Source organism: Theropithecus gelada, chromosome 17 (assembly GCF_003255815.1).
Source record: "Theropithecus gelada isolate Dixy chromosome 17, Tgel_1.0, whole genome shotgun sequence".
Classification (NCBI taxonomy): Eukaryota; Metazoa; Chordata; class Mammalia; order Primates; family Cercopithecidae; genus Theropithecus; species Theropithecus gelada.
Genome location: NC_037685.1, coordinates 8,979,119 through 8,993,936, shown reverse-complemented (window position 1 = coordinate 8,993,936; position 14,818 = coordinate 8,979,119). Strand labels below are relative to the sequence as shown.

The 14,818-nt window shown below is 35.8% G+C and overlaps 1 protein-coding gene and 1 pseudogene across 1 annotated transcript in view; both read left to right on the top strand.

Annotated features, from left to right (window-relative positions):
* The window catches only part of KLHL1 (kelch like family member 1), a 431,623-nt gene that overhangs the window by 138,423 nt on the left and 278,382 nt on the right, over positions 1-14,818 (top strand). The window lies entirely within an intron of this gene.
* Positions 742-844, top strand: LOC112611217 (annotated as a pseudogene).

Sequence of the window (14,818 nt, the reverse complement as noted above, 5' to 3'; positions counted from 1 at the left end):
AAAGTATATATGTATATATAGGCAAATAAATAGTGGTAGTTGCCACTAAAAATAGGTGTGCTAATGAGAGTTTTTTTTTTTTTCTGAGATGATTTACTCATCAATATTATTTTAAAATTTCAGCTGAGTTACTGATACTCTAAGAAAGGTATATGTTTTTTTTCCCTCTGCAGCAAATTTACATAGAGAGTAAAAAAATAAAAACATATTATCTCATATTGACTATATGCCTTTCTTCACTAATTTATTTAAGTAATTCATTTTATATCTTATTTTGTGAGTCGTCTTTCAATGACATATTGCATCAAAGGAAGAGCTTTAGTATAAGAATGAGGTAGTCTCAATGTAGTTCTTGGTTCAGCCTTTCACTAATAATATTCCTTTAGCTGATTTATTTTATTATTATTATTATTATTATACTTTAAGTTCTAGGGTACATGTGCACAACATGCAGGTTTGTTACATATGTATATATGCGCCATGTTGGTGTGCTGCACCCATTAGCTCGTCCTTTGCATTAGGTACATCTCCTAATTCTATCCCTCCCCACTTCCCCTACCCCATGACAGGGCCCGGTGTGTGATGTTCCCCTTCCTGTGTCCAAGCGTTCTCATTGTTCAATTCCCACCTATGAGTGAGAACATGCAGTGTTTGGTTTTCTGTTCCTGCGATAGTTTACTGAGAATTATGGTTTCTAGCTGCATCCATGTCCCTATAAAGGATATAAACTCATCCTTTTTTAAGACTATACTTTCAGGGATCATTTCTATAGTTTGTTATTAGCTGGTTTCTTTACCTTTTGGAATGATCAAGTAAAATAAGGAAAGATAAAGGATCAATCTGTATCCAGAAGTATTGACTTGAATTCCAGACTAATTATTTTCTACTTTTATGGTTTCATATGATTTTTTTTGGTCTTTTGAGTTTTGGTCTCCTCATCTACAAAGTAGATTGTGATAACATCAACCATCCACTTATACTCTAAATCTAGCTGAGGCACATATTTCTCCACACAGCCCTCTTTCTATTTACACAATCTGTGTACAAATTCAGGTGGTTCAGCTTCCTTTCTTGATTCAGAGCCCAAATTATTATATTATGTCAGCACTTACCAGTTAGTTCTTATGTTTCTCTTTTGATCTTTCAGTCCTAGAATGTCAGCCCTGAGAGTAGGCACTCAATACATTTGTGGTGAATTAAACTGAATGGATTATTAGAAAAAAAAATGACACAGATATTTAAATTACAAAATAACACAAATTTAAAATAATTTAGTAAAATGAAGTGTTTCAGTAGATTTCAAAGTTTCTGGCCAGGACATATATTAATACTCTGTGTCAGTGATTCTCAAACTTAAGCATCCAACAGAACCTCCTAGAGGGCTTGATTCAGTAAGTCTGAGGTGGTGCCTAGTACTTTGCATTCCTAACAAGTTCACAGGTGATGTTGATGTTCAGGGACAACTTCAAGAACTATAGCTTTAATATTAACAAAATGGAAAGTACATTTTGTGCAGAAGTGGGTAAAATAATTTAAAATAATCCATATATAAAATGACCTTATTCTTTATAATGATAAATTCTCCTATCATGTTTACCTCTGGCTCTCACCTGAGTGACTTCATAGAATGAGTTGAGGAGGAGTCTCTCCGCCTCAAATTTTTTGGAATAGCTTCAGTAGGAATGTTCCTCTTTGCACATCTGGTAGAATTTGGCTATGAATCCATCTGGTCCCAGGATTTTTTTTTTTTTTTTTTGGTTGGTAGGCTATTTATTACTGACTCAATTTCAGAGCTCATTATTGGTCTGTTCAGGGATTCAGTCAATGCATATGTCCAGGAGTTTATCCATTTTTTCTGCCTTTTCTAGTTTGTGTGCATACAGATGTTCATAGTAGTCTCTAATGGTTATTTGTATTTATTGGGGTCAGTGCTAATGTCTCTTGTGTCATTTCTGATTGTGTTTATTTGGATCCTCTCTCTTTTGTTCTTTATTAGTCTAGCTAGCAGTTTGTTGTTGTTGTTGTTGCTGTTGTTTTCAAAGAACCAACCAACTCCTAGATCTGTTCTTTTGTATGCTTTTTATTTCATGTGTGTGTGTGTGTGTGTGTGTGCGTGCATGTGTGTGTGTCTATATTCTTCAGTTCAGCTCTGATTTGGGTTGTTTCTTGTCTTCTGCTAGCCTTTGGGTTGGGTTGCTCTTGTTTTTGTAGTTCTCCTAGTTGTGATGTTAGGTTGTTAATTTGAGATCTTTCTAACTTTTACATATGGGTGCTTAGTGCTATAAATTTTCCTATTAACAATGCCTTAGCTGTGTCCCAGAGATTCTAGTATGTTGTATCTTTATTCTCATTACTTTCAAATAACTTCTTTATTTCTGTTTTAATTTCCTAATTTACTCAAGAATCTTTCAGAAGCATGTGTTTAATATCCATGTAATTGTATGATTTTGAGCAATTTTCTTGACTTTCATTTCTATTTTAATGTCCTATGGTCCGAGAGAGTGGTTGGTATGATTTCAGTTTTTTTGAGTTTGTTGAGGGTTGTTTTATGTCCAATTGCATGGTTGACTTTAGAGCATGTACCATGTGGCAACAAAAAGTATATATTCTGTCATCTTTGAGTGGAGAGTTCTGGAGATGTTTATTAGGTCCATTTCGTCAAGTGTTGAGTTCAGGTCCTGAATCTCTTTGTTCATTTTCTGCCTCAGTGATCTGTCTAATACTGTCAGTGGGGTGTTGAAGTCTCCCATCATTAGTATGTGTGAATCTAAGACTCTATGAACTTGTTTTGTGAATCACTGCTCCTGAGTTGGACACATATAGAATTAGGATAGTTAGGTCTTCTTGTTCAACTGAGCTCTTTACCATTATGTAATGCCCTTCTGTGCCTTGTTTGAGCTTTACTGGTTTAAAGTCTTTTGTGTTTGAAATTAGGATTACGACTCCTTTTTTTTTTTTTTTTCTGTTTTCCATTTGCTTAGTAGATTATTCTTCATCCCTTTATTTTGAGACTATGCATGTCATTGCAGATGAGATGGGTCTCTTCAAGAGAGCATACCCCTGGCTCTTGCTTTTACATCCAGCTTGTCACTCTTTGCCTTTTAAATGGAATATTTATCCCATTTACATTCAAGGGTAGTATTGATATGTGTGGATTTTATCCAGGCATTGTGTTGTTAGCTGGTTATTATGCAGACTTGCCTGTGTAGTTGCTTTATAAGGTCACTGTCTGTGTACTTAAGTGTGTTTCATAGGGACTGGTAATGGTCTTTCCATATTTAGTGCTGCTTTCAGGAGCTCTTGTAAGGCAATTCTGTTGGTAGCAAATTCCCTCAGCATTTGCTTGTCTATGAAGGATCTTATTTATCCTTTGCTTATGAAGCTTAGTTTGGCCAGATACGAAATTATTAGTTGAAATTTATTTTCTTTAAGAATGTTGAGTATAGGCCTCAAATCTCCTCCTCTAGCTTGTAGGGTTTCTGCTGACTGAGCAGTCAGTCAAGAGAAAGAAATAAAAGGCATCCAAATAGGAAGCAAGGAAGTCAAACTATCCATTTGCAAATTACATGTTTCGATATCTAGAAAAACCCATATACTCTGTCTCAAAGTTTCTTGAGCTTATAAGCAACTTCAGCAAAGCTTCAGAATACAAAATCAATATACAAAAATCAGTAGCATTCCTATACACTAACAGCACCCATGCCAAGAGTCAAATCAGGAAGGCTATCTCATTCACAGTTGCCGATAAAATACCTAGAAATACAGCTAACTGGGGTGGTGAAAGATCTCTACAATGAGAATTACAAAACACTCCTCAAAGAAATCATAAATTACATAAACAAATGGAAGAATATTTCATATCCTTGAATAGGAAGAATCAATATTATTAAAAAAGCCATACTCTCCAAACCAATTTATAGATTCGATGCTATTCCCATCAAACTACCAACGATATTCTTCACAGAACTAAAAAAACTAATTGTCAAGTTCATGTGGAACCAAGGAGCCCGAATACCGAAAACTATCCTAAGCAAAAAGAACAAACTAGAGGAATCATGCTGCCTGACTTCAAGCTGTACTACAATGCTACAGTAAGCAAAACAACATGGTACTAGTACAAAAAGAGACATATAGACCAGTGGAACAAAATAGAGCCATGAAATAAAGCCACATACCTACAACCATGATTTTTCACAAAGGTGACAAAAACAAGCAAAGTGAAAAGGACTCCCTATTCAATGAACGGTGCTGGGATAACTGCATAGCTACATGCAGAAAACTGACACTGGGCCCCTTCCTTACACTATATACAAAAACCATCTCAAGATGGATTGAAGACTTAAATGTAAAGCATAAAGCTATAAAAATTCTGAAAGATAACCTAGAAAATACTATTTTGGACACAGAAACTCTCATGATTAAAATGCTAAAAGCGATTTCAACAAAAGCAAAAATTGACAAATGAGATCTAATTAAACAGCCTCTGCACAGCAAAAGAAGCTATCAACAAAACAAACAACCTACAGAATTGGAGAAAATATTTGCAAATTATACATCTGACAAAACGACAAAAGCTTTAATATCCACAATCTATAAGGAACATAAACACACATGCAAAAAGCAAACAACACCATTAAAAAGTGAACAAAGACATGAAGACACTTTTCAAAGGAAGACATACTTGCAGCCAATACCCTTATGAAAAAATGTTCAACATCACTAATCATTAGAGAAATACTAATAAAAATCACAATGAGATATTATCTCACACCAATCAAAATGGCTATTACTAAAAAGTCAAAAAATAACACATGCTAGCCAGGTTGCAGAGGAAAGGGAATGCTTATACTCTACTGGTGAGGAGTGTAAATTACTTCATCCATTGTAGAAGACAGTGTGGTGATTCCTCAAGTAACTAAAAACTGAACTACCATTCAACCCAGCAATTCTACTACTGAGTACATACCCAAAGGAATATGAATTATTCTACCATAAAAACACGTGTATGCATATGCTTATTTCAGCACTATTCACAATAGCAAAGACATGGAGGCAACCTAAATGCCTAATGACCATAGGCTGGTTAAAGACAATGTGGTACAGACACACCATGAAATACTATGCAACCCTAAAAAAGAAAGAGATTATGTCCTTGAAGGAACATGGATGGCACTGTAGGCCATTATTCTTAGCAAACTAACACAGGAAGAGAAAACCAAACACCACCACCACATAGTCTCACTTATAAGTAGGAGCTAAGTAATGCAAACACATGGACAGAAACAGAACAACAGACACTGGGGCCAACTTGAGGGTGTAGGGTGGGAGGAAGGAAAGGTTCCACTCCCCACAAAAAAAAAAAAAAAATGCTATTTAGTATTATGCTTGTACCTGGGTGACAAAATAACCTGTACACAAAACCCTCGAGTCACAAGGTCACCTCTATAACCTGACCATGTACCACTGAAACTAAAATAAAAAATAAATTAAAAAAAAAGAAAATGGAAATAAAACACAGTCTTTGCACTTGTTTGTAAGTAGCAGTTTATTCTACTTAATGTATCTTTTCATAGTAAATTTTATTTTAGTTCCATTATTCTGAAACTTTTGTATTAAGGATACCTATACATGTATAAATATCTATATGTATATTACCCATATTATTATAGCTATTTATGTTTCTATTTTTATCTGTATATTTTACTCTAAGAGTCATTCATATACATTTCAAAGAGAATCAAAACAAATCTTCAGTGTAAAAAATCACGACAGTTGTTATCATTAGGTACAACAATGGAAAAGTGTTATTTAGTAGTCCTTCTTTCATTCCTTCCAACCTTCTTTACTTCCACTGTCCCTCCTTCCCTCTTTCCCTTTAATCCGCCCTCCCTTCCTTTTCACTTCCTTTTTTCTTTCCTTTGACCTAGATTAAAGTTACTTAAATGTTTTTATTTTGTGATACTTCACCAGGAAAGCAGAAAAAGCTGATTTTTATTGAATAGCTGAAAATATAAAGGATATTAAGTTCATTTGTAATTTTCAGTATCCGTTTTGAGGTTCTACTGAGTTTATCTCTCCAAAGTGATTGCTAGAAGAAAATAGTTTTCTTTTGTTATTGCATCAGAGAATGCATACAGCAATACTCATAGCTCAAAGAGTTTCTGCCTTAGAAAGAAAATAACTACTTTTTTTACTGTATTCTAGTTTATTTGAGAACAGAAGTAATACCATGGGTTTAATTAGTATTTTTATTGTAGTCAGAGATACGTTGCGAATGGCGAACTCAAATAGAGCAAATATGTTTCATTTCTGGCAAACACTAAGGTATTTTAAAGGAAATGGTATTTTAGATGATATATAAGAAATATTTTATAATAATTTCAGATAGTTTGGCGTACAGCTATATTTGTATAAACATATATTTTATCTTGTTATTCATGATCTAAAAAAAGTACAGTTAATTTATCATAAAATATTATTTACTGTTGGATATCTAATGCAAAGACTTCTTGCCTATTATGAAAATATCACTACTATAATAATCATTAAGTTAGAATCTCATCAATTTTGAATATTAATGTTTACAAATAATAAGTATGTCAGAAGTTTAGGTTATTAAACACATCAAGTATCTTAACATCACTTCAATTTCTTTTCCTTTGATTTCCTGTCTCCCCAACACTAAGCCATCTCTAAGAGTATAGAATTATGTAAGCAAAACTTTGGTAGGAAAAATATTTTTCTGAATATACATATTTGGATAACATTCAAAATATCTTACCAAACATCAACGTATCTTATTTTCATAATTGAACATTTTTTGGCAACATTCCATAAGAACAAAACAAGTAGCAGAATATAATTAGCATAGTTGTCTAAATTTATGGTAATTATATGTTGAAGTAAGAATAGTTTAATATCAACTACAGAGTGAGATTCACTTGACATTCAAAATTTTTTTTGTTTTTAATTGATACATCGTAATTGTACATATTTCTGGAGTACGGTGTGATATTTCCATATATGTATACAACATGCAATGATAAAATAAGGACAATTAACACATCCATCACTTCGAACACTTGTCATTTCTTTGTGATGAGAACATTCAAAAACCTCTCTTCTTGCTATTTTGAAATATGCAATAAATTACTATTAACTTGGTCACCCTACTGTGCCACAGAACAACAGAACTTATTCCTCCTGACTAACTTTGTATCAATTGATCAATCTCTTCCCATTCTCCTCTGCCGACATTCTCCTCATCCTCTGGTAACCACTATTCTACTCTTATATGACACCAACTTCTTTAGATTCTACACATGAGTGAGAACATAGTAACATTGATCCTTCAGTACTTGGTTTATTTTACTTAAAGTAATACCCTCCAGGAGATCCTATTACTATTACTAGTAATCACTATTACTATTAATCACTATTAGTAGTAATCACTATAACTATTAATCACTATTAATAGTAATTAGTATTACTAGTAATAAAGTAATATCCTGGAGCATATTACTTTAATAGTATTCCACACAATGAAATATTATTCATCAATAAAAAACAATGAAATTCTGTAATTTGCGACATGAATGACCCTGGAGGATATTACTTTAAATAAAAAATATATATATGTGTGTATATATATATATACACACACACACACTTATATATACACACACACAATGGAATACTATGTATACATATATACACACACATAAGATATATATATATAATATACATATATATATGTAATCACATTTTTGTTTATCCATTCAGACTTTGATGAACACTTAGGCTGATTAGCAATTTTGCCTATTGTTAATAGTGCTGTAACAAAATGGGGTTGCAGATATATTTTCAACATACTCATCTCATTTCCTTTGGGCATATACCCTGTAGTGGAATTGCTGGATCATATGATAGTCTGTTTTTTCTTAAGAGTCTCCATACTGATCTATAATGGCTGTACTAATTTACATTCCCACCAATGTAATATAAGAGTTTCCCTTTCTTCATATTCTCACCAGTATTTGTTATAGTTCCTTTTTGATAACAACCATTCTAACAGTTATAAGGTGATATTTTATTGTGATTTTGATTTGCATTTATCTGATGATTAATGAAGTTGAGCATTTTTCATTTTTCTTCATATATCTATTGGCCATTTGCATGTCTTCTATTGAGAAATATCTATTCAGTTCTTTTGCCTATTTTAAATTCAAATTGGTTTTTTCCTTCTTTCCTTTTTTTTTTTTTTTTTTTGCTATTGACTTGCTTGAGTTTCTTATGTATTCTGAATGTTATCCCCTTGTCAGGTGCATAGTTTGCAAATATTTTCTCCCACACGGTAAGCTGTCTCTTCACTTTTTGATTGTTCTTTTCTTGTACAGAGGTTTTGTTGTTGTTGTTGTTTGCTTGTTTGTTTGTTTTGAGATAGAGTCTTGCTCTGTCACTCAGTCTGGAGTGCAGTGGTGCAATCTCGGCTCACTTCAAACTCTGCCTCCTAGGTTCAAGTGATTCTCCCTGACTCAGCCTCCTGAGTAGCTGGTATTACAGGCACCCGCCACCATGCCCGGCTACTTTTTGTATTTTTTTTTAGTACAGACCAGGTTTCGCCATGTTGGCCAGGCTGGTCTTGAACTCCTGACCTTATGTGATCTGCCCACCTTGGCCTCCCAAAGTGCTGGAATTACAAGTGTGAGTCACCACGCCCGGCCTGCACAGAAGTTTTTAGGTTGATATAAACATGAAGTGGCATTGTTTGGAGTAATACTCGAGGTCCCTTGCCTCATGCCAAGGAAATCAAGTACATAGACACACATGGAGTGAAGTTTAGAGTGGAGGTTTAACAGGAAAATGAAAGAGAAAAGAGAATAACTGTCTCTCCTGAAGAGATAGAGGAGTGCCCAAGTGGGTCTTCCAGTTTGTGGTGAAATGCACAGGTTTTGTAGACTAGCTATAGGAGGCGGTATCTGATTTACATAGGGCCCAAAGATTGGTTGGGCCAGGTGTGACATTCACCTAGCTCAAAGAAGCTGGCTGCCCCACCCTAGTCTTTTATTATGCAAATAGGTTTTCTATCTGGCAGGCATCATGTTGTCTGTTCCTTACTGTACACGTGGTTGGCAATGAAAACGGAAGATGGAGTTGCCATGTTGAACATGCCTGGCCTCTAGGTAGCCTTTTCCTGTTGTCATGGTTGCCAACATTCACCTGGGCAAGCTTCCAGCTTGCTTATCTATGTCTGCAGCTCGATTTTACAGGCTGCTTTTTTTCGGAAAAGAAATGATTTGGGGGCTGCTTTTTATCAAAAGGGAAACCTTACCAACAACATCCTTACCCTCACTATCTGCCTAAATAATTTCTTTCTAACTCCTATACCATTCCTGCTTGTCTATTTTTACATATGTTTCCTGTGCTTTTGAGATCTCATCCAAAAAAGTCCTTGCCCAGACCAATGTCACGAACGATTTTTGCTATGTTTTCCTCCGGTAATGTTATAGTTCTAGGTCTTACATTTAAGACTTTGTCTATTTTTAGTTGATTTTAAGTAGTGAGAGATAGGGATGTTGTTTCACTCTTCTGCATGTGAATACCCAGTTTTCCAAGCATCATGTATTGTGGGATCTATGTGCCTTTATCAAAAATCAGTTGGCCATAAATGTATAGATTTATTTATTGGTTTTCTAGTCTGTTCGATTGGTCTATCTATCTATTTTTATGCCTGTACCATGCTGTGTTGGTTAATATTGCTTTGTAACATAGCTCATTTTATTTATTTATTTTTGAAATACGGGCTTGCTGTGTCACCAAGGCTAGAGTGCAGTGATGTGAGTACAGGTCATTGCCGACTCTAACTCCTTGTCTCAAGTGACCCTCCTGCCATAGCTGCTGATGAAGATAGGATTCCAGGAGTTTACAGGAGTTTACCATCATACACAGCTTTTGTTTTCTTTTCTTCTTCTTCCTTTTTTTTTTTTTTTTCTTTTTTTTTTTTTTTTTTGTAAAGAAGGGGTCTCACATTGTTGTCAGGCTGGTCTCAAACTCCTGGCTTCAAGAAATCTTCCTGCTTTGACCACCCAAAGTGCTAGGACTACAGGTGGGAACCACCACACCGAGCACAGTATATTTTAAAGTCAGGTAGTGTAACGCCTCCAGCTAGTTTATTTATTTATTTTTTTACTCAAAATGGCTTTGGATATTTGGGATCTTTTCCACATAAATTTCATACAAATTTCAAGATTGCTTTCAGCATTATTTGAAAAATGTCATTAGTATTTTGATAGTGATTTTATTGAATCTGCAGATCACTGGAGGTGGTATGAGCATTAAAATAATTATTATTCTAACTAATGAACATAGGATAACTTTTCATTTATTAATCTCCTCTTCAATTGCTTTCATCAGTATTTTGTAGTTTTCATTGTAGGAATCTTGCACCCTCTGTACTATCTTCATATTTAGGGTCTTTAAAATAGATGTTATAAATGTGATTACTTTATTGATTTCTTTTTCAGATAGTTTGCTGTTGAGTAATGATTTTTACATTTTGATTTTATATCTTGAAACTTTACTGAATTTATTTATTATTTCCAACAGATTTTAGGTGGACTCTATAAGGTTTTCTACATATAAAATCATCATCTGCAAACATGGACAATTTAATTTTTCCCTTTTCAGTTTGAATATCCTTTCTTTTCATGCCTAAACGCTCTGGTGAGGATTTCCACTGTGAAAATTTTTATATCATCTTGCTGAATTGACCCCTGTATCATCATATAATGACCATCTTTGTATTGTCTTCCATTTTGTCTTAAAGTCTATTTTATCTGATATAACTATTATAGTTGGTCCTGTTCTTTTTTGGTTTCTAGTTTTATAAGTGTATCCTTTCAGCTAATCCCTGTCTTTTAATTAAATAATTTAATTTATTTTCGTTAAAGGTAATTATTGACAGGGAAGAATTTACTACTGCCATTGTGCTTGTTTTCTGGTTGTTTGGTAGATTCTTTCTTACTTTGTTCTCTCTTTCAGTCTTCCTTTGAGGTTAAGTGATTTTTCTCTAGTACTATGTTTTGATTTCTTGCTTTTTATTTATTATTATTATTACTACTACTACTACTACTACTATTATTATTTTAGAGATGTAGTCTTGCTCTGTCACCCCGGCTGGAGTGGAGTGGTGCAGTCTTGGCTCACTGCACCTTCCTTTTGGGTTCAAGCAATTCTCCTGTCTCAGTCTCCTAATTAGCTGGGACTACGGGCGCACAGCACCACGCCTGGCTAATTTTTTAGTATTTTTAGCAGATACAGGGTTTCAGCGTGTTGCTCAGGCTGGTCTCGAACTCCTGAGCTCAGGTAATCCGCCCATCTTGGCCTCCCAAAGTACTAGCATTACAGGCGTGAGCCATTGTGCCTGGCCGCTTTTTATTGTTAATGTATCTATTATAGGCTTTTGCTTTTTAGTTACCATAAGGGTTACAAAATACACCTTATAATAACAAGTTATTTTAAACTGATAACAACTTAACTTTCATTGCAAAGTAAAGAAACAAGCAAAAACACTGTACACTTTATTCTCTCCCAACACTTAAAACTTTTTATGTCACTGTTCACATATTGATATTGCCTATTTCTGAAAAAATATATAGTTATTATTTTAATAGTATCCTCTTTTAATCTTTTTATTCTAAAGATATATGTGGTTTATCTACCATAATTACAGTTTCAGAATCACAATCACGTTCACATTCTTTTGGTTTGAAGAACTCTTGCTAGCATTTTTTTAGATGTATTTTATTTTTATTTGGGGCACTTTTTGAACTTTGAATTTTTGAACTTTGAATTTTTTTGTAAAAATGACTCCATGTTGTTTAAAATAGTGTGTGTCTGACACAAAATATGTAAGCATTTTTTAAATGGTAGAAAATAACAAATGTTCAATTTCCTACTACTCAGAAATATTTTTTAAAATTAAAATACATATATCTCTAATGCAAATATAATCCAAATATATATATATATATATATAGCCTGAAATAAACACTAAATTTGCTGGACTCAAAAAAATAGTTAAATTTTTTCACTTAAATAAAGTCATCTTTTACTATATTCAGGTCTTTGCCTAAGAACTATGTATGTAAGAGTGACTTCTTTATCTGATATTGCAAAATGTTCTTTAAAATATTTTTCTTGGCCCGGCATGGTGACTCACGCCTGTAATCCCAGCACTCTGGGAGGCCGAGGCAGGCAGATCACAAGGTCAGGAGATCAAGACCATCCTGGCTAACAGGGTGAAACCCCATCTTTACTAAAAATACAAAAAAATTAGCCAGGCGTGGTGGTGGCCACCTGTAGTCCCAGCTACTCAGGAGACTGAGGCAGGAGAATGGCATAAATCCGGAAGTCAGAGCTTGCAGTGAACCGAGATCGCACTACTGCACTCCAGCCTGGGTGACACAGCAAGACTCCAACTCAAAAAATATATATATACACACACACACTTATTGTAATATATATTATATAAAAATATTAATATATGTATATTATATATATTTTTGAGATGGAATCTGGCCATATATATATATTTGACCCTTATATATATAGGTGTTAAAACAAAAGCTAACCCTTATCACTGAGAAAAAAAAAAAAACTGCTTTCAAATGTATTTTGCCATTTTCGTTAATCTCTTAGTCACTCACATTAAAAAAGAAAAAAAAAAAAAACTAGCCATCCAGAAATTCTTGTTTGCAATTAATATATCTTACATATTTAAATGATTTTAAAAGTATTTTATTTACTATATTTACTGTAATCTTTAGTATTGTCATAATGGACAAAATTGTGCTGCCAGAGAAATAGAAGTATGTATGTATTCTGGTTACAGCAGTTATTTTACGTTTTGTTTGTTTCTCATGAGCTCTGGAAACTATTTAATATTCAAAAATTACAAATTACGCCACAAATATTTACTAAATCTGTGTGCCAGACATTCTGTTAGGTTTTGGGATATAAATTCTATTGCTGGTTTATTTAGTGGTAGCAATTCGAACAACACATTTGTGTGGTCTACGGAAACTAAAGCGAAAAGTAAACAAAAACACATAACAAACTTAAATTAGTATCTGACCAAAGAATCTTGTCATAAAATATTTTTATGCATTTATTCAACAAATAGTTGTTGAACTCCCAGAATGTTTGACATGGCAGAGATGTATTTAAATCTATATACTACATGTTAGGGTAACCTCACCTCCACTCCACCAAGCAGTAAGGATTGAGATAAGGATTTCCCCTCAGCACCACACAATATACTTATGTAACAAATGCACATATACCCCCGACTCTATTTTCAAAAGTAAAAATAAAAAACAGTACACTGAAAAAAAAAAAAAAAAAAAGGCCTTCCTAAAAGAGCGATATTGAAACTGAATTCTGAAGGAGTAGTTAGCCATGGGAATGTCAACGTGTTGTGCAGGTTCCAAGTACACAAACATGTGTGTGTGTGGAACGCTATAGAAGAAAGTGGTGTTGTGTCCGGAATTGGTGGGTTCTTGGTCTCACTGACTTCAAGAATGAAGCCGTGGACCCTCGCTATGACTGTTTCAGTTCTTAAAGATGATGTGTCCGGAGTTTGTTCCTTCAGACGTTCAGATGTGTCTGGAGCTTCTTCCTTCTGGTGGGTTTGTAGTCTCGCTGACAGCAGTGAAGCTGCAGACCTTCGTGGTGAGTGTTACAGCTCTTAAAGAAGGCGTGTCTGGAGTTGTTCATTCTTCCCGGTGGGTTTGTGGTCTCGCTGGCTTCAGGAGTGAAACTGCAGACCTTCACAGTGAGTATTACAGCTCATAAACGCAGCGTGGACCCAAAACAGTGAGCAGCAGCAAGATTTATTACAAAGAGCAAAACAACAAACCTTCCACAGTTTGGAAGGGGACCTGAGTGTGTTGCCACTGCTGACTCCAGCAGCCTGCTTTTATTCCCTTATCTGACCCCCTCCCACATCCTGCTGATTGGTCCATTTTACAGAGAGCTGATTGGTCCGTTTTGACAGAGTGCTGATTGGTGCGTTTACAATCCCTGAGCTAGACACACAGTGCTAGATGGAAAAGTTCTCCAAGTTCCCACTAGGTTAGCTAGACACAGAGTTAGCTATATACAGAGTACCAATTGGTGTGTTTACAAACCCTGAGCTAGACACAGAGTGCTGATTGGTGTGTTTATAATCCCTTAGCTAGAGGTAAAATTTCCCCAAGTCCCCACCAGACTCAGAAGTCCAGCTGGCTTCACCCAGTGGATCCCGCACCTGAGCTGCAGGCAGAGTTGCCTGCCAGTCTTGCCATGTGCACCCGTACTCCTCAGCTCTTGGGCGGTTGATAGGACCAGGCTTCATGGACCAGGGGGCAGTGCCCCTCAGGGAGGCTTGGGCCGCAGGGGAGCCCACTGCCAGGCGTCGGGGGAACGGGGGGCTCGGACAAGGCGGGCTGCAGGTCCTGAGCCCTGCCCCGCAAGGAGGCAGCTGAGGCCCGGCAAGAACTCCAGCGCAGTGCCGGCTCACGGACACCCTCTGCAGCTGCTGGCCCGGGTGCTAAACTCCTCACTGCCCTGGGCCAGTGGCTACCGCCCACCCACTCCATGTGCAAAGCCCCCCAAGTCTGTGCCTGTGCCCACTGGAACTCCCGCTGGACTGTGAAGGCGAGGGGCAGCTCCGGTTCCCACCCACGCCTCCCCCTCCACACCTCTCTGCAAGCAGAGGGAGCAGGCTCCCGCCTCCGCCAGCCCAGAGAGGGGCTTCCACACTGCTGTGGCGTGCTGA